Source organism: Miscanthus floridulus, chromosome 18, assembly GCF_019320115.1.
Source record: "Miscanthus floridulus cultivar M001 chromosome 18, ASM1932011v1, whole genome shotgun sequence".
NCBI lineage: Eukaryota > Viridiplantae > Streptophyta > Magnoliopsida > Poales > Poaceae > Miscanthus > Miscanthus floridulus.
In genome coordinates this window covers 26408704-26430117 of record NC_089597.1, presented here as the reverse complement: position 1 = coordinate 26430117, position 21414 = coordinate 26408704, and positions in this window count along the sequence as shown.

Below are 21414 nucleotides of genomic sequence, written 5' to 3'. Positions count from 1 at the left end.
CACTTATATATGCTTACTTGCCTACTTGCTTGCATATTACACCGCTATACTTATTATTAACTCCACTTCGCATTATATCTGGGATGTGATGCTGGTGGTGAACCCCCTAGGAATGGTTTGGCTATGGGTGCTAGACTTGGAGGTGTGTGAGCGTGCTACGTGTGTCTTGGGTGCGTGGAGAGTGAGGGTTGTGTCGACCGAGCTGGAATAATGACAAGCCTAGGGCGAGTCTTGCCATGTGGTGCTACCTGGGCACTTGGATATGGAATACCTGTGGCGGGTAAATGGTAATTGGAGGTGGCCTTGGGTGTGAACCTCGGAGAGGTGGAGCCCAGGGTAGAGGTGTTGTGGTGGCACATAAAATGGAAACCCTAATGAAGACATTCTAGCTTGGTCAATCCCTAAGGACTTACTAGTACTCAGACTCACCGGGAATCCTTTACATCCCACTCGCCCTATATGGTGCGGGATGGTTAGACTACTTGGTAATACAATGCCACTACTGCTAGGTGAACGTGTGCAAGGAGGTACGGGGCGTGTGATTTCCCCCACACCCTTCCGAGACTTTAGGAGGCCTTGTGGACCTAGCTCTTGACATCCGGAGGGCCTCGGCTCTATCTACGACTCACAGTATCAGCCATCCTAGACTAGACTTGGGATGTTCTAGGGCTAAGAGGTAGGGTGGCATCGTTCTAGGCTAGCAAGCAGCTAGAATCTGCCTAGATGGGGCACCATTGAGGATGGTTATCTTGTGGGTATGTAAAACCTCTACAGAGTATTTGGTTGATCGATCGATACATATGCTGACTTGTCAGCTATGGACCTTTCCTGGGTTTCGCTTAAACTAGATAGGAGATGAGTCCTTCTTTCCTCCCACCAGGGTTGGGGTATTTTCTGGTCGTGAGCCTTGGGGGCTACGGGCCGTTGAGACAAGGCCGAGAGGGAGTTGGCCTGTCGACCTGAGTGTGTGAGATGAGATGTGGTGTGGTGGTGTGGAGATGGTTTGGGATGGATGGATGGCGGATGGATATGGATGGTGTGGTGGTGAATGTGTTAAAAATGGGATATTATTATTATTATATTACTAAAGTTATTTACTTCTCATGCGCTAAGGATGCAAACCACAGCCAAATATTAGGATCGCCAGATCCCTTGTTTATCTTTTCCACTAAAGCTTATCGGTGCTAACCATGGCCTACACACATCTGGTGGTGTGCAGATTTCCTGCTTCTCAGAGATACTGACTTTAGAAGGATTAGGAGGTCTCGTGCCTACGCTCAAGTTTGGTTCGGAGATGGAATCTACGCTGCACTACGCCAACTCTAATGATGCCCGTGAAGGAGGAGCCTTCACTCGATAGTCTTTCTCTAGATTAACTTTGTAATAGGCATGTTCCCCAGTGATGTAATATCTTGTATTCTTGTAATCTTACGATGTATGACTGTGACATCGACTGAAATATAATAATATGATGGAATCAGTTCTTGGTTTTATCATATTAAAATTCATTCTGTGGATTTTCCCTTCAAGGAAAATTGAGGATGTTTCACTCTGGCTTGCCTCTTTCGCGCTGCTACAAAGCATGCCGGAGCCATGCCACAGCACCACCACCAGCTCGCCGTCATAGCTGAATGCCTGTGCCACCTCAAGCCCCTCCTTTAAGCTAGGACCATGATGTCACCAACACCCCTTCCTCACCGGTACACCACGACATCAACCGTGCACGCCAAGCACATCGTCTAGCATGGCCGTGGCATTGACCTCGCCTCGAGCCATGCTGCATCCTCCTCATCGTGCTCCACCTTCATTCACACCAAGCCTCGTCACCAAGCTGCACCACGACATGGACTTCGCAAGCCACGCCCTTCCTCATCACAGATGTCATGCCTACCTTGTCCGTGACACCGCACCCTATGTCGACCTCATCATGACCATGCTAAACAGTGGCCAAGCCTCCACCGCATTGCCAGAATCCTTCATCGGCACCGTTCCACAGCACCACCTCGCTACCGGCAAGCTTCTCCTTTGCCACCAGTGAGCAGCTACAGCCAAAGCTCTGCCTTTTCTTGTTTCCCGCCATCGTTCCTGATCAATTCCTGTGTGTGAGCTCGAGCTATGAGCTGCTACACAAACCAGGTGTCATAGGGAGCCGGGAATGGGAGTTGCACCGCCTATTCATCGCGCTGACCACCTCATCGAGCTTTGTAGTGGCACCACCTCACCGGTGACCCTATCCTTCTCCACTACCTACGACCTGCCGTGCCCAAAGGCTCTACCTTTTTCCCCTTCCTACTGTTATCCTTGCTGAGACCAGCCTTCATGCCATCATCTTTTCACTACCATAGGGAAGATGCGACACTATTGCGCCATCCACTGGAGCTAGACATCGCTGCTATACCTCATCGACCAGCCCTGGCCACACCCAGCAAGCTATCGGCTAGCCGTAGTTAGTCATAGCTAGCTGTAGCCGGCCATCGGTCAGCCACAGCCAGCTAGCAGCAAGCCATAGCTAGCCACAGCTAGCTGTAGTTCGCCAGAACATGCCGTTGCAGCCCTTCTTCCTCATCGTAGCAAGGTCGACCCTTTTTAACCTAGCCAACACCTTTCTCGATGTTGGCAAAGCTTCACTTTTCATTTCATTCACTTGTTCGTACATCATTTTGTCATTTATCATCTATACTTGTTCATGCACTTCATACATGATCATCTATCTATATCTATGATTGCCTATGTCATGCCTTCATTGCCAGTCTATCTCTTGTGATGCTATGGATATGTGCTTCGGGTCTATCTCTTATGATTCTGCGATGAATACCACATTCGGGTCGATTGGGCCACCGTCGTGCACCCCTAAACGAACGGGCAGGTCAAGCACACAAATGGCATGGTCCTATAGGGCCTCAAGCCTAGGATCTTCAACTGGTTGAACAAGTTCGGTGCATGGTGGGTCACTGAGCTCCCTGTGGAACTCTAGAGCCTAAGGACAACTCCTAGTCGAGCCACCAGCTACACACCCTTCTTCATGGTCTATAGTTCTGAGGCTGTCCTCCCAACCAACCTCAACTATAGAGCACCAAGGATCAGGGCATCCCATGAGGATGCCATGGACCAGTTGGACAAAGCTCGCGACGTCACCCTCCTTCGCTTGGCCAAGTACCAGCAGGCGTTGCGATGGTACCATGGCCGACGGGTGCAGGGTCGAGCCTTCAACATCGAGGACCTAGTCCTTCATCTCATACAGAGCAACAAGGACCGCCATAAGCTCTTCCTGCCCTAGGAAGGGCCATACGTCATCGTGGAAGTACTCCGGCCAGGCGCCTACAAGCTGAAAACCATCGACGGCGAGGTCTTCACCAATGCCTGGAATATCGAGCAGCTACATCGTTTTTATCCTTAAATAAACGCATGCATTCTCTTATCAGTTTTGTCATCAAAATCCCTAATCTTTCATGACATCTGACCCCTACAAGTGTAAGGGGTCGGACCTCACTTAGGGGCTAGTATGAGTACATTTATCTTACAAATATTCTCTGTGCTTTCCCTCTTTTCTCACGGTAAGTCCTAAGAGCTAGAACTTCGGGAACAATTCCTAAGTATAACTGGTAGGACTACGAGAAACCTATGCCCTGATGGCTATGGTCTCTTTGCTCACCAGCATGATTAGAATTGGCTTGCCCACACTCTGAGCTTTTGCAACCTTAACTATGGGAATGGTTGGAAGGAACTAAATCTCTTTTGCAAAAAGAGGGAGAAGAGTTGAAAAGTTGTTTTGCCGTAACAAAATTTCCCCCTGGGTTGGTGTTGTTTCTGGATTTGGCCATTGAGGCAATGCATGAGAGGGAGTCGTCCTTGCTGCCTAGAGAGTGAGAGTGTGGTGAGATGTGTGTGATGGGTGGGAAAACGTGTGTGGATGATATGGGTTAAAACTTGATGAACTATTATAAAATATTGATGAACTTGCATTGGAAACCTATAGCCATATATAGGCCTTTTGCTCTACCCTTGCATTCCACTTACCACAAAGCAAATGCAAAGCGTAGGGTGGGAGCCAGTGGCCAGTACAAATCATACTGATAAATGTTCAGCATGATTGGATGCCATCTATGATGACAACAACGAAGATTAGAAGGATTAGATGGTCTCATTCCTACGCTCAAGTTTGGTTGAGAAGATGAAGTCTATGCCCGCTGACACTCTATGCCATCTCTGATGATTACCCATGAAGGCGGAGCCTTCACTCACTGATGTGCTACGTCGACTCTGATGAAGATCTATGTGTGTTTCTGCTAGAATAATGATGTACTTAGGTGTGCTACCAAGTGTTGTAATACCTTGTAATCTTGTATTTCCATGTTGTATGACTGTGATATCAGCTAAATAATGATAATGTGATAGCTTGGTCTTTCTAGGATTATCACATTATGATGCAATCTATGGATTTCTCTTCGAGGAAATCGTGGATTGTTTCACTATCTATCCTAAATGTGATCACACCCACTAGGTGTTTTTTATCACCAAAACAAAATGGCCCTATGGGTATCACCTTTGCCTTCAGCCTATTTTGTTTTTCTCTTTCTTCTTTTACAAGTCTGAGCACTTGATCACCATGGCCATCACTACCTTCATGATCATCACAAGTTGCTTCACCACTTGAAATGTGCTTCCCTGTCTCATGATCATTTAGAGCAAATAGGTTAGCACTCACGGTTTCATCAATTCACCAAAACCAGACTAGAGCTTTCAATCTCCCCCTTTTTGGTAATTGATGGCAACCCTTTCACAAAGATATGAATTGAAATTTATTTGAATCCATGTTACTTGCCCAGGCAGTTTACCATGTGTAAAGGATATAGAGAAGTTTCATGAACCTGAATATGGAGAAGTTTTGGCACTAGTAAGTTTTGTAGGGCAACACATGAAATACATGCCAAAATGTGCAATCAGCAAAGGCACAAAGCACATCTAAGCTAAGAAAACACAAGACAGCCCATCCAACTACATTTTTTGGTAGAACACCAGCGTGGTAGAGGCCTAGGCCCGTCTAGGAGCCCACATGTCAAAGGCGGTGGCTAGGCGCACTACCCAGGGTGCGGGCACACCCTGGGTGCGGCCACACCGCCCTTAGCTCTGCCTGGCCCCACCTTCTTTTGGTGGTGCATTCAATGCATGGGGAGGCAGTGCATGAGGGCTTTCCTAAAATACCTCACCAAAACTGACCTCCTCAAGCTATAAAAGGAGGGCCCCTCTTCACATTTCAAAGGCATCATACACATTTGGAGAAGAAGAAGAAGAAGCGCTATACACATTCCATTAGCTTGTAGATAGACTAGAGTAGGGAGTGAGAGAGGAAAGAGTTAGAGGAATAGCAGAGTAGCGGTGCCCCTCTACTTCTTGTACTCGGCTAGCCTTGTACATCGAGTGGACGGAGTGCCGGACTTGTCGGCCCCCTCTACACTTGTACCTCTATGTTCGTCTTACTACTTGGAGTAAGAAGTTCATGTTCATCTTTTGGTTTTGATCCCTTAAGTAAAGTTATCATTGTTACTACTTACATGAGGGTTCGTCGCCCATCCTTGTGGTGGGTGCTCTAGTAGAGGACTCCTGATAAAGATAGAAGTTCCTGGCCAACGCTAGAGTAGTGACCGATAACATAGACGTGGTGTCTAAGCTAAAAGTCACTTTTGTTTGCCTCGTATCCTCCAATTGAGGGGTAAACGATAGGTGGTGATAGCCTTGTCCATCCTTCATAATCCCCCATGTTCGGATATGGCATAGAGCTATAGGCTGGCATCACTTGGCCGACCAAGTGCGATCTAGTGCTCGAAGTGAGTCTATAGTAGCAAAGTTATCTTCGCTTAAGTTGTCTACCCTTAGAAGAGCCTCACTACCCGAGTTATCCTTCATCTAGTTCTCCTAGGTAAACTAGCCAAGAGACTACTTACACCTCCATTCCTCATGAAAATATGATACTATGAATACCACCGAGTGAAGTGCTACAACGGTACTTCCGTGCACTTGCGGACTTTTCTGCTTACGCTAAGAAGCACCAACAAGCATTTCTAGCACCGTTAACAGGGAACGGTTGTCATTTTAGTCTGTGAACCTAGTTTTCCCATGTATCCTTTGTTTTTGCCTTTCTTTTCTTTTTACTCTTTTTTAATGGAGCAACCTACCATTCAAAATATTTCTGCTCCCAAGGGTGAGTTCGTAGAACCACCACAATCATCGAAGCCAATCATAGCTTTGAATTATGAACTCCGCCCTAGCTTTATAGCTATGGTTTAGGAACAAGCCTTCTCGGGGTTAGATTATGAAAACCCCTACCATCACCTATGGGAGTTTGAGCAACTCTGTGCTTGCCTGACCATCTCAGGCACGTCATAAGAAACACTTCGGTGGAAGTTGTTTCCTTTCTCACTTGATGAGAGGGCAAAACAATGGTATGCCCATAATGTAGAGAAGGTAGCTGGCGATTGAGAAGAACTAAGGAACAGATTCTATCCCCCCATATCCTGAATTGTTGCCCTATGATAAGAGATCCTCAACTTCCAATAAAAAGAGAAGGAAACAATAGGTGCAGCTTGGAACAGATTCTCAATTTTAACGAGATCTAGCCCAGACTTGTCTATACCCAATCATGTGCTTTTACAACACTTTTGGTTAGGGCTTAACAAGGAATCTGCCCTATAACTCGATATAGCAGTCGGAGGTTCATTTACCATAAACCAATAGTAGAAGGGGAAGCTCTCCTAGACCACATTCTAGAAAACACTCCCCCACTAGAACCCCTCCATGTAGAGCAAGAGTCGAGCCATGAGGAAGTCTCTTTGACTGAGGCTGAACCCATAACATCCTTAGAGAGGCCCTCACCCGAACCTAAAGATTCAGAGGAAGGTTCTCAACTTTCGGATCTTCCGTATTTTGAGGACGGTTTTGTCAAAGATTTTAGAAATACCTTGAATTACTCATGCCAAACCAAAGGAGGCCGCCAGTCCCTGTCACTCCTTGTGATCCCTTGGACAAAGAACTCCTTAGGGAGTCCATCAAGGAGTTGATGGCTATCATGAGTAGCGAATGGGTAGTCGAGGGAGAGCTTTCTTCTAAAGAGATTAAGATTCGTGCCCCTCCCTACCAATCCTATGTAAATTCCAAGGGAACTGGGTAGATATGTTGTACAATCCAATTGTAGGAGCAAACCTCATGTAAAAATCCTTCGCACTCACTTGTTTGGGCAAAGAACCTTGTGCTCCAACAGTCAAGTCCTTTAGAATCGCCCCTCAATCCAGCCTAAAAAGACTTGGGATTCTGCACAACATAACACTCCACCACGATAATGTCGAAATGGCCCTAGATTTCCAAGTCTTTGACATAACAAATTTTGACATTTTGATAGGACACCCCTTAGAAAAACTCTTCTTAGACCCACCAAAAATAGGGGATCTAGACGTAAAGTTGGGGAAAGACATCTTTACCATTCCTATCACTTGAGCTAAAAACTCGATGGCAGAATCTCTCCCCTATCCTAACCTGCCCAAGGAAGTTATGTCGGTTCTACCCTACGAATCTCCCAAATTGTCTTTAGAAAAGGATGCTAAACTCTTCATAGAAGAAGAGGATGACTTTGGAGAAACCATAGATCTTCTCATAGAGGAAGCATCGACACGACCTCTAGTTGAGCTAAAACCCCTACCCACTGGTCTACGTTGTGCTTTCCTGAATGGCGATAAAGAAACTCTTGTAATCATTAGTGATAAGCTTTCTGATGAGGAGACGTCCAAACTCATCGCCATTTTAGAGAAACATAGGTCAGTCTTTGGGTATTCCTTGCATGATCTCAAGGGGATTAGCCCAACTCTCTGTACCCATCACATTCTGATTGACCCTTTGAGTACACCATCTCTAGAGCATCAGCATAGGCTCAACATTGCGATGAAGGAAGTCATGAAGAAGGAAGTCCTCAAACTTCTTCACGCTGGGATTATCTATCCCATACCACATAGCGACTAGGTTAGCCCTGTCCAAGTGGTTCTAAAGAAAGGAGGCATGACGGTCATTGAAAACAATAAAAATGAGTTAATTCCACAATGTACCATCACAGGGTAGAGAATGTGTATTGATTATCGGAAACACAACGCGGCAATAAAGAAAGATCACATCCCACTTCCTTTCATTGATGAAATGTTAGAGCGGTTAGCGAAGCATTCTTTCTTCTATTTCCTCAATGGGTATTCGAGATATCATCAGATTCCCATCCACCCCGATGATTAGAGCAAGACGACATTTACATGCCCGTATGGAACATACGCTTATCGTAGAATGTCGTTCGGGTTGTGTAATGCACCCGCGTCATTCCAATGGTGCAGGATGTCTATTTTCTTAGACATGATAGAAGAGATCATGGAGGTTTTCATGGATTATTTCTCGATCTATGGCCAAACCTTTGACCATTGTCTAGAGAATCTAGACAAAGTCTTGCAGATGTGCCAAGAGAAGGACCTAGTGCTTAACTAGGAAAAGTGCCATTTCATGGTCTGTGAAGGCATCGTTCTTGGGCACCTTGTGTCCGAGAGGGGGATTGAGGTAGATAAGGCTAAATCGAGGTCATCAAGCAGCTACCACCCACTATGAACGTAAAAGGGATCCGTAGCTTCCTAGGTCATGCAGGGTTCTATAGGCGGTTTATCAAGGATTTTTCACAAATCGCTAGATCACTCACGAACCTACTAGCTAAGGATGCACCCTTTGAGTTCACAGATGAGTGCTTAACTACTTTCCACACTCTCAAGAAAGCACTCATCTCAGCGCCAATCATCCAACCACCTGATTGGTCGCTGCCATTCGAGATCATGTGTGATGCTAGTGACTATGCTGTTGGTGTGGTCCTTGGCCAAACCAAAGATAAGAAGCATCACGCAATCGCATATGCTAGCAAAACACTAATGGGAGCACAACTTAATTACACTACCATAGAAAAAGATCTCTTAGCAGTTGTTTTTGCTATCAACAAGTTTAGGTCTTACTTAGTGGGTGCAAAAGTTATCGTTTATAATGATCATGCTGCACTTAAATATTTGCTCACTAAGAAAGACGCTAAACCTAGATTAATAAGATGGGCTCTCTTACTCTAAGAATTTGACCTTGAAATAAAAGATAAAAGGGGGTAGAGAACACTATCGTCGATCATCTATCGCATTTGCAAGTCACTAACATGCAGAAACTACCAATAAATGACTTCCTACGCGATGACATGCTACTAAAGGTGACGGATGAAACCCGTGGTACACGAACATCGTGAATTTCATGGTTTTAGGATAAGTACCACAGGGCAAAAACAAAAGAAAGCTACAAGTAGAAAGCAGATGTCACCTTTGGGATGACCCATACCTATATAGGGTATGCTCTGATGGCCTGTTGAGGAGATGTGTACCAACGGTGAAAGGTTTGTAAATCATTGAGAAATGCCATGCAGCACCGTACGAAGGTCATTATGGAGTATTCTGCACACAAGCCAAAATCTGGCAGTGTGGATTCTTCTGGCTGACGATGTACGAAGACACCAAGGAGTTCATCCAAAGGTTTCAAAAATGCCAGCTGCAGGGTGGCATCACAACTCGCACTACAATGCCTCTCCACTATAACCTACAAGTGGAGATCTTCGATGCTTGGGGCATTGACTTCATGGGGCTATTACAAAAGTCCCATGACCGCGAGTACATCCTTATCACCATTGACTATGTATCAAAATGGGTGGAAGCTCTACCATGCAGAGCTACTAACGCTAGGCACGCATGGAAGATGTTCCATGAAGTGATCTTCACTCGCTTTGGAACACCACGAATGGTGATAAGCGATGGAGGATCCCACTTCATTGACAAAACCTTCAGAGCTTTCTTGAAAGAGCTTGGGGCCAAGCACAACATCGCCACCCTGTACCATCCTCAAACAAGCAATCAGGCAGAAACTTTAAATAAACAAATCAAGATTATCCTACAGAAAATGGTCAATGTAATGGGAAAAGGATGGAAGGATAAGCTACCTAAAGCACTTTGGGCATATAGGACATGTTATAAAAGTCCCATTGGCATGTCGCCGTTCTAGCTCATCTATGGAAAAAGCTGTCATTTACCAGTTGAGCTTGAACACCGAGCTCATTGGGTTATAAAGAGCTAGAACATGGATGTGAAGCTAGCTGGCAGAAACCGTCAAAAACAAATTGCTGATCTAGAAGAGTGGTGAGAGAAGGCGTACCACAGTGCCAAGCTCTACAAAGAAAGAACTAAGAGATGGCACGATCACCAAATCCAACAAAAAGAGTTCAAGGAGGGAGACAAGGTGCTACTGTTCAACTTCCGAGTCAAACTCTTCGGTGAAGGAAAACTTAGAAGCAAATGGCAAGGACCATACACCGTCATCAACACATCGCCACATGGCGCGATCACCATCTAAGATGATGATGGTAGCATTTTCAAAGTTAACAGTCAAAGTTTAAAAGTTTTTGATAGCCTTCTTATAACACTAACTTAGAAATAGATAGAATAGATTTAATTGCTTTTGATAAATTCATTCAAAACTTATGAAAATTTAAATATGTTAACATATTCTTTCATTTACTTAAAATATTAAAAAAAATTTGCTTTATCTTTCTAAACAAACAATCATGGTTGAAATGACCTTTATGCCCTCACTAGACAAACCATAATCCTTGCTTGTTCTTGCTTGATTTTTGCTGATCACATGAATATTCACTCATTATTACAAGATCATGTGGATTTTGCAACATGTATAATCTTGATTCAACATGATTCCAAGTATATTTCACTCAATCACTCAATGATACTGTTGAATCGAAATCGAGCACCAACATCTAGTAAATCCATGCACATGCACCTAGATGAAATCTCAGGCCAAGAGGAGGACCTGGGGGTGTGGGCGCACCCATGGTGCGGCCGCACCACCTGTGGCTCCGCTGGACCCTAATCTTCATCCACATCTCTTTGATCCTCTGTGAATCATGGCCATGGCGGTACTCTGTTTGTTTCCCTCATGGTAGAGGCCCAAGCTCCTATATAAACCACCCTAAGCCTCTCCCTCTCTTCACACCAAGCTTCAAAGCTTTCTTCTCTCCCTCCACTTAGCACTCTCAAGCTTAAGATGGCCAGCCATGCCCTCGCCTTATACATGGCCTCCTGCTCCACCTATGATCTTGAAGGAGTGCCGACTTCCATTGACTTAGTGCCCAAGAGCACTTTCGTAAGAGAAGAAGCAAGGTTGATCACCGAGGCACACCTTGCTATCATGCCGCCACCGAGTTATGCTATGAGCGGTGGCACTAGCTTGAAGTCCATGGTGCATTCCAAGGCGCCTCTCGGTGGTGCCAAGGAGAAGAAGGCGATTCCCACAAGACCAACCACCGGCACCATCGGCCTCAAGCAAAAGGCACCCGAAGTTAGCGGACCTAGTAAACGCTCTCTTGTAACGCTTTCGGGCAATTCGGTCTCTCATGCTAGTTCATCCATGCATATAACTAGGCCTAGTCTCTCTTATACTGTGGTAGGCGTGTGTAAACTTGATGGAGGGTACAGGAAGGCACTTATGCACAAACCGGCTAAATAGTCGGTGAGCAAGCTGACTCCATCAGGGAAAGAGTCAGAATCCTTGGGTGTGCCCCTTAGGATCAAAAGGTTTAGAAAGCTTCCACCGATCAAAAGACCCATAGGGCAATATAAGAGTAGTGACGAGGAGGACACACCTTCTAAGGGTCTTTCCATCGCCTCTCTTAGCTTTGAGAATGCTAGCCTACAAGATCTCCTCTGGCGGCCTTAATGACAGCTTAGCCACTTACCTCCTCAAGATTAGAGATCTGGTCCATGACATCAACAGCTTATGCTTCAAGCTTGACCAGAAGTTAGATAAGGTGTCTAAGGCAGCAGGAGTGGTAGATGCTCTAGATGAACCCCTCTAGGCCACTCCCGCCGTAGCAATAATTGGTGCATCTTTATCGTTCAAGTTTTTCAATCTCATCAGTTTGAATTTCACCATGTAATGCGCCTCTCATTTATAATTGAATAAAGATTTTATTAGAAATATTTGTTGCACTTGTTTTCTTGTTCTTTTTGTTGCCATAATAAAAACAAGAAAGAAAACAAGTGTGGAGGAGGAACCACACTCACCTCTGACTCGGTTGCACAAAAGATGACCAAATTTCAAATCTGGTTTGTGCAACTTTCTCTCTCACTTTATATTTAATGGAAGCTTTAAAACTAAATAAATTTTAAAATAAAGAAAATGTTCCATCTCCTTGTCTTCCTATGATTAAAATGTTTGCATACTTTTTATTCCTTGCTAATATTCCTAAAAACTTGTGAACACTTATCAATAGGGAACCCATTTTATCTAAGTAATTGACGAATGAGGTATAGTAGGATGACATGACGCTTGCTCATTTCTAGCAAAGTACTTGGGATTTATTTTACAAATCAAAATTCAAATAGCATGTTCCTTGAATGACATTCAAATACCTACCAAGGCCATATACGATCTTACATGACAAAAACCTGCCATATATGCCTCTTACTTTGTATTGAGTTTGGTCAAGTTTTGTGACCCTTGTTGAGAGATGTTTCATGCTCCCGACATCAAAACTCGTGTACATTCCACAAATAAACAATTGTTCCTACACTGGGAATATGCTACAACATGTCTTCCATCACTAGCAAATAAATACTCCATGCTCTAAAATATGATCTTCATAGCATTTTTCTAGAAAGAGACAGCAAGGCTATGCAAAAAAGTATTGGAAAAAAAAGAATGGGACACATGAAGGTCCTAAAGTATAGAAAAAAAATGATGAGCACATGAAGGCTTATAGAGAAAATAGCCATACCTCAAAACAAAAGCTAGAAGAAGAGATCATATCAAATAGAGGAGTATAATTCTACCAAAAATTTCACACACACTTGCACAATTTTTATCTAAGAGTATGACGCTTCTCTCAGCAGAGGTCCGAGATTTGAATTTACAACATATGCAAGGTAAGTGTGCCTCACAATTTTCATTCCTACCCAAAACTCTATATAAGCTTTTTAGAAGTAGGATGATCAAAGAGAAGGCAAAAATTTCAAAATATGCTTTGGTGAGGAACCACTTACAAATTTGAGTGACTTGAGAGAATCATTCAAGGAACAAAAGCTATCTTTATGTTTTCAAAATCTTATAAAAACCCAAGTTTCCTAGCAGGAATAGAGTGAGAAGACTTGAATCCAAGCTATTCCATTTTTCAATTACCCAAGATATTTTGGTAGACACTTGGAAGTTCACAGGTTCAGGTGAAGCTTGGAATAACCTGTATGCAGATTTTCAAATCAAGGAGATGAACCCGCTTAGTCCCTAGAACTTTACTCAAGGACGAGCAAAGGACTAAGTGTGGGGGAGCTTGTTGGCGATGCTTAACTCATATTTCTACCACCAATATTTAAACAAAATAAAACAAATATGAATGCTAAAGCTTAGAAATAGGACTTTTAACTAACATTCTCCACAAGTTTTGGTACTAGTAAGTTTTGTAGGGCAACACATGAAATACATGCCAAAATGCACAATTAGGAAAGGCGCAAATCACATCTAAGCTAAGAAAACACAAGACAGGCCATCCAACTCCATTTCTAGGCAGAACACTAGCGTGGTAGAGGCCCAGGCCCATCCAAGAGCCCACACATCGAATGTGGTGGCTAGGTGTGTAGCCCTAGGTGCGGCCACAACCAGGGTGCGACCGCTCTGCCCCTAGCTCGGCCTAGACCCACCTTCTTCTAGCGGTGCATTCAATGCATGGGGAGGCGGTTGCATGAGGGGTTTCCTAAAATACCTCACCAAAACCGACCTCCTCAAGCTATAAAAGGAGGCCTCCTCTTCACATTTCAAAGGCATCATACACATTTGGAGAAGAAGAAGGGCTACAAACATTCCATTAGCTTCTAGCTAGACTAGAGTGGGGAGTGAGAGAGGAAAGAGTTAGAGGAATAGCCAAGTAGCAGTGCCCCTCTACTTCTTGTACTCAGCAAGCCTTGTACATCAAGTGATAGAGTGCCAGACTTGTCAACCCTCTCTACACTTGTACCTCTACATTCATCTTACTACTTGGAGTAAGAAGTTTGTGTTCATCTTTTGGTTTTGATCCCTTAAGTAAAGTTATCATTGTTACTACTTACTTGTGGGTTCGTTGTCCATCCTTGTGGTGGGTGCTCTAGCAGAGGACTCCTGATAAAGACGAAAGTTCTAGGCCAATGCTAGAGTAGTGACCGATAGCATAGACATGGTGTTTAAGCTAAAAGTCACCTTTGTTTTCCTCGTATCCTCTAGTTGAGTGGTAGGTGGTAGGTGGTGACAGCCCTATCTGTCCTTTGTAATCCCCCACGTTCAGATATAGCGTAGTGCTGTAGGCCGGCATCACTTGGTAGACCAAGTGTGGTGCCTGAAGTGAGTCTATAGTAGCAAAGTTATCTTCGCTTAAGGTGTCTACCCTTAGAAGAACCTCACTACATGAGTTATCCTTCATCTAGTTCTCCAAGGTAAACTAGCCAAGAGGCTACTTACACCTCCATTCCTCATGGAAATACGATATCTTGATTACCACTAGGTGAAGTGCTACAATGGTACTTCCGTATGCTTGCGGACTTTTCTACTTACACTAAGAAGCACCAATAGGATACCACAAACCAATTGACAGTGCCATACTCCTAGGATTCCCAACTACCAGATATGCTAGCTATCGAATTCGTACCGAAGAAGACCCAAAGGTTCATGACTTGCCTATTCAAGGAAGGATATCTGAAGATCACGCTAAGACTCTAACTAGGGCATGATTATGTAACTTGTAGGGCAAGTAGGCCTTGGATATAAATAGCTAGTCATCCGCCCTGTTGTAATCATCAAAACTCTCATAGGCATAGCCATCTTGTAATCACCATCTCGCTATTCAACAAGATTGTAATACAAACAAGTAGCAACTGGACGTAGGGCTTTTACCCGCTTCCCGAGGGGCCAAGCTAGTATAAATCTTATTCTCTACTATGCTTGCTCTTTGCATTAGGCGAGTTCCTCCAAGAACTGAATATCTGCCGATAAAAAACACAGACACCAACATTTTGTGTATGCTTTAAGTACCTCAATATTCTCTTTGTAACCTTCAAATGACTTTCTCTTGGTGAGGCTTAAAATCTTGCACACATGCACACACTAAACATGACATCCGGCCTTGATGCAGTCATATAGAGTAGGCTTCCAATCATAGACCGATACAACTTTTGATCCACCATGTTGCCACTTGCATTACTATCCAAATTTTCATTTGTTCCCATTGGTGTGCTAATGGCTTTGCTCTCATTCATGCCAAACTTCTTGAGGATGTCTTTGAATACTAAGGAAGTAACTCAACTATCCAATCATGGACATCTCAAACTCATTAGCCATTATCTTCCCAAACTCTTCACAAAAGTCTTGATTGGTTGATCCAAATATGATATCATCAACATATATTTACAACACAAATAAGTCCTTTTCAATCTTCTTGGTGAAAAGAGTGGTGTTTCCCATAATGAACCCTTTAGAGAGTAGGAAGTTCCTCAACCTCTCATACCATGCTCTAGGTGTTTGCTTCAATCCATACAATCCCTTCTTCAACTTGTACACATGGTTGGGCTTCGTGTCATCTTCAAAACCGAGAGATTGCTTAACATATACTTCTTCATTGATGTAGTCAATGAGAAATGCACTCTTGACATCCATTTGATAGAGCTTGATATTGTGGGCACAAGCATAGGCAAGCAAGATTCTAATTACTTCCAATCTAGTAATTAGGGCATATGTTTCTCCAAAGTCAAGAGCTTCAACTTGAGTGTAACCTTGTGCTACCAATCTTGCTTTGTTCCTTACTACTATCCCATCTTGATCTTGCTTGTTTCTAAAGACCCATTTGGTTCCAATCACATTGTGTCCTTTTGGTCTCTCAACTAATTCACATACTTGATTTCTTATGAAGTTATTCAATTCTTCATGCATTGCATTCACCCAATCAACATCCTTCAATGCTTCTTCTATCTTCTTTGGTTCAATGGATGACACAAAAGAGAAATGCTCACAAAATGAAGCCAATCTTGATCTTGTTTGTACACCTCTAGAAATAACTCCAATTATAGTGTCCAATGGATAATCCATTGCAATATTGATTGGTTGGAGTATTGGAACATTGCTTGCACTTGCTTGATCATTAGGTTGAGATGATACACTAGCCACTTGTTGATCTTGCACATTGTCATGAGAGCCACTTGTACTTGCTTGATTTATATCATCTTGCACATTTGAGTTAGAGAGCACTTGCACATGATCATCTTCTTCATCAATCACTTGCCTAGGCCTCAATTCACCAATATCCATGTTCTTCATGGCATTTAAAAGTTAAATGCCTCTAACATCTTCTAAGTTCTCATTTTCACCTTGGGAATCCTTGGTTTCATTAAATTCAACATCATGAACTTCTTCAAGAGTACCACTTGCCAAATTCCAAACTCTATCCCTCATCATATTTCTTATCAAATTTGCTCAACCTAGTGCCTTTCTTCAATATGTAGCATTTGCAACCAAAAACCCAAAAATATGCAATGTTGGGCTTTCTACGATTCAAGAGCTCATAAGGTGTCTTCTCTTTCAATGGGTGACAATATAAGCGGTTGCTACAATAGCAAGCCATGTTGATTGATTTGGCCCAAAAGGATTGACTCACATTGTACTCACTAAGCATAGACCTTGCCATATCAATGAGTGTTCTATTCTTCCTCTCAACAAGACCATTTGATTGTGAAGTATACTTGGCTAAGAATTGATGTCTAATTCCAAAGTCATCACATAACTCATCAATTCTAGTGTTCCTGAACTCACTACCATTGTCGTTTCTAACTCTCTTGATGGTTGTTTCAAACTCATTGTGTATGCCCTTGACAAATGATTTGAATGTTGCAAACACGTCACTCTTGTCCACTAGAAAGAATGCCCAAGTGTATCTAGTATAGTCATCTACTATCACAAAGCCATATTTGTTTTCACAAATGCTAGTGTATTGTGTTGGCCCAAACAAGTCCATGTGCAATAACTCAAATGCTTTACTAGTGCTCATCATGCTTTTCTAAGGATGGGTGTTTCCAACTTGTTTGCCGGCTTGGCAAGAGCTATAGAGCTTATCCTTCTCAAATACAACATCTTTCAAGCCTCTAACCAAGTCATACTTAACCAATCTATTCAATTGTTTCATTCCAACATGACCAAGCCTTCTATGCCATAACCAACCCATACTAGATTTAGTGAACAAGCATGTTGACAATTGAGCTTCACAAGCATTGAAATCAACCAAGTATAATTCAAATATCTAAAGCTTTTGAAGATCAAATTAGAGCCATCTACACTTATGATCTCTATATCATCTACTCTAAATATGCACTTAAATCTAAGATCACACAATTGAACTACGGATAGCAAATTGAAGTTCAAGCTCTCAACTAGCAACACATTGGATATGCTCAAGTCATTGGATATTGCAATCTTACCAAGTCCCTTGACCTTGCCTTTGCCATTATCACCAAATGTAATACTATCATAACCATTGCTATCATTGGTGTTGATTGAGTTGAACATTCTTGTATCACCACTTATGTGTTGAGTGCACCCACTATCAAGAACACAATGCCTTCCTTCGGCTTTATAATTGACATACAAAAGAAGATCAATTCTTTTTAGGTACCCAAATTTGCTTGGGTCCTTGAAGATTAGTCACTAAGCTCTTTGGTACCAAATAGCCTTCTTCTTTGGACCCAACATGGATGTACCAACAAACTTAGCCTTCACACTATTGGCACCCTTAGTGAGCAAGTAACAAGAATCAAACTTAATTGAGGATACAATGGCATTCTTCTTCTTGTTCTTGCAATCATGCTCTTTGTGACCAACTTGCTTCCAACTAGTGCAAAACTGACCATTGTTCTTCACAAAACTAGTCTTGTGAGGAGCAAAGGCCACTTTGCCTTTCTTGGAGATATAGCCCAATCCCTCTTTGTAGAGAGATGCTCTTTGGCTACCCAAGCACATAAGCAAGCGGTCTTCACCACCATAGGCTTTGCCTAAGGCGAGAGTGAGCTCATTGACCTCCTTCTTCAAGGTCTCATTCTCAACCATAAGTGAGGCATCACAAGTGAAACCATCACTCATAGGTGAAATGGAAGTAGATGATGAGCTACATGAAGGGTTAGCAGGAGCAACAACAATAGGCTTATAGAAAGATTTATCAATTATATCACATGTTAAGCCTACATCACATGTTACTACCACTTTCTCATTTTGCTCAACAAGAGTGGAATGAGCCTTTTCAAGCTTCTTGTGAGCCTTGCCAAGATTCTCATGGGCTTCCTCTAGCCTCTCATGAGATGCATTGAGCTCATCAAAGGCTTGCTTAAGGGCTTTTAGTTCCTTACGCAAGTCTTTGTATTCCCTTCTCTTGATGTCAAAATGTTCTTTAGCATCTTCAAGCATGTCAATTAGTTCATCTTTAGTGGGTTCATCATCACTTTCACTTTTATTATCATGTTCCTCATCACATCCATCATCATAAGTTTGTACCTTAGTGGCCTTAGCCATGAAGCAAGTCAATGGAGCACCGAAGAGAGAAGGCTTCTCATTTATAGCAATGCTTGCAAGAGCCTTCTTCTTGGTAGTCTTGTCATCATCACTATCATCATCACCACTTGAGGAAGCATCTGAAGGGTCGAGATGGTGACTAGAGGGGGGGTGAATAGTCTTTTCTAAAACTTAATCACGTCGGCTAACCGATATAAATGTGGAATTAAAACAATCGGTCTAGCCAAGACTATACCCCTCTATATATGTTCACTAGCACCTTGCAAAGATATTAATTATGCAACTAAGGTGCCAGGCTAGCTAGAGCTCTCCTAAACAATTCTAGGAGCAAGGTCACACAAACCTATGCCACTAGTACTTTAAACAACAAGGGAGCTCCTACACATGCTAGTAAGCAAAAGCACAAAGCTAACTAAGCTCACTAGCAATGCTCAATAACAAGGCAACCAATGCCGAATTAGAGAGTGCAAATACTTAGCTACACAAACTAAGCAATGTGACTAACAAGGTTACTAAAACCAAATTAGCCACGCAAGGGAGCTACTTCTATGCTACACAAGCAAGAAGGTAATTAGCAAGCTACACAAGCTATCTAATTACAAGAGCAACTTCACAAGCTTAATATGTATAAAAGTAATTCCAAGCTTGTGTAACGGGGATGCAAACCAACGGGAAGAATAAGGTTGACACGATGATTTTTCTCCCGAGGTTCACGTGTTTGCCAACACGCTAGTCCCCGTTGTGTCGACCGCTCACTTGGTGGTTCGGCGGCTAATTAGCATCACCTGCTAAGCCCGCACGTCGGGCGCCGCAAGAACCTACCCCTTGAGTGAGGGTAGCTCAATGACACGCTTTACTAGAGTTGCTCTTCGCGGCTCCCGCGGGGCGAGCACAATGCCCCTCACAAGCACTTCTCCGGAGCGCCGCACAAGCTTCTTGCGCGCTTCGACGAAGACCACCAGCAAGCCGTCTAGGAGGTGGCAACCTCCAAGAGTAACAAGCACCACCGGCTTGCAACTCGATCACCTAGTGCCACTCGATGCAACCTCACGATGCAATCACACTAGAATCGCTCACTCACACAATCGAATGATCACTGTCAAGTATATGTGTGATGGAGGGCTCCCAAGCACTCACAAGCATGGACACTAAGTCCCTTGAGGTGCTCTTTTCCAGCCATGGCCGAGGGCCACTTCTATTTATAGCCCCAAGGGCTAAACTAGCCGTTACCCCTTCACTGGGCAACGGTCGGGCTGACCGGACGCTCCAGTCGTGTTGACCGGACGCTGGACCTCAGCGTCCGGTCGCCCACAAACGACCACGTGTCCCGGTTCCAACGGTCACTTGACCTGACCGGACGCTCTAGCTTCAACTGACCGGACGCTAGACCCTCAGCGTCCGGTCATTTCCAGTAAGCTCCCGAGCATGACCGGACGCGTCCGGTCGAACGCGATCGGACGCAGCCAGCGTCCGGTCACTCTCTAGCTACTGCTACACTCCACGTCAGTGTGACCGGACGCAGCCTGCCAGCATTCGGTGCATTCAGATCCAGCGTCCGGTCAGTTGACCGACGCCGGCATCTTCGCGACCAACTCGTTTTCACTTCTAACTTCTTCACCCTTGCACCAATGTGCTAACCACCAAGAATTTGCATCCGGCGCAATAGAAAATAGACATTCCATTTTCCCGAAAGCACCGAATCCCGCCTCGCAAGCTCGGCGGGAGGGAGAGAGGGACCCAAACCCATCTCATCCCTACAAACACCACCTCCTTTGTAAATGTGCCAACACCACCAAGTGTACACCACCATGTGTATGTGTGTTAGCATTTTCACAATCATTTCCCAAAGGATGTTAGCCACTCAACTTGCCACGCCACTCGATCCTAGCGACAATGCAAAGTTAGATCACTCGAGTGGCACTAGTTGACCGATATGCAAACAAGTTTGCCCCTCTTGATAGTACGGCCATCTATCCTAAACCCGGTCATAAACTTCTCTACACACCTATGACCGGTGAAATGAAATGCCCTAGATTATACCTTTGCCTTGCGCATTCCATTCCATCTCCTTCAATGTCGATGCAACACATGCACCAACACGATCAACAATGATATGATCCACTTCATATCATCACATGATCATATTGGTTCATCGATCTTGACTCTACTTGCTCTTCACCGTTGCCATCGTCCATCGGCGCCAAGTCTTGCTCAAGCTTCACCGCCACGCGGTTCATCACTCCAAAGCCTTCGACTTGCCCTTCACGCTTGCAACCGGTCCATCAAGCCAAGTCTTGTCTTGATCTTCTCCACCTTGATCACATGACTCAATGTCATGTCTCATGTGCATTTAAGCTCCTTCATCGTCACATGTGTGAGCTTTGCAACATCTCCAAACCATTTTCACCTCCATGGCATATGTTGCTCACACACATGTACCTGTGGACTAATCACCTGTGTATCTCACATAAACACAATTAGTCCACCTAAGTTGTCACTCAATTACCAAAACCAAACAAGGACCTTTCAGCATCACTATTCCAAGTGACCACAAATGAACCACCCTTCTTCTTCTTCTTGAAGGTCAACTTCTCCTTCTTGTCCTTCTTCTTTCCCTTCTTGTCATCATCTTCATTCTCACTATTGTAGGGGCATTGAGCAACAAGATGATCCTTGCTACCACACTTGAAGTACCTTCTTGCTTCATCCTTGCTCTAGGATGATGACTTCTTCCTTCTT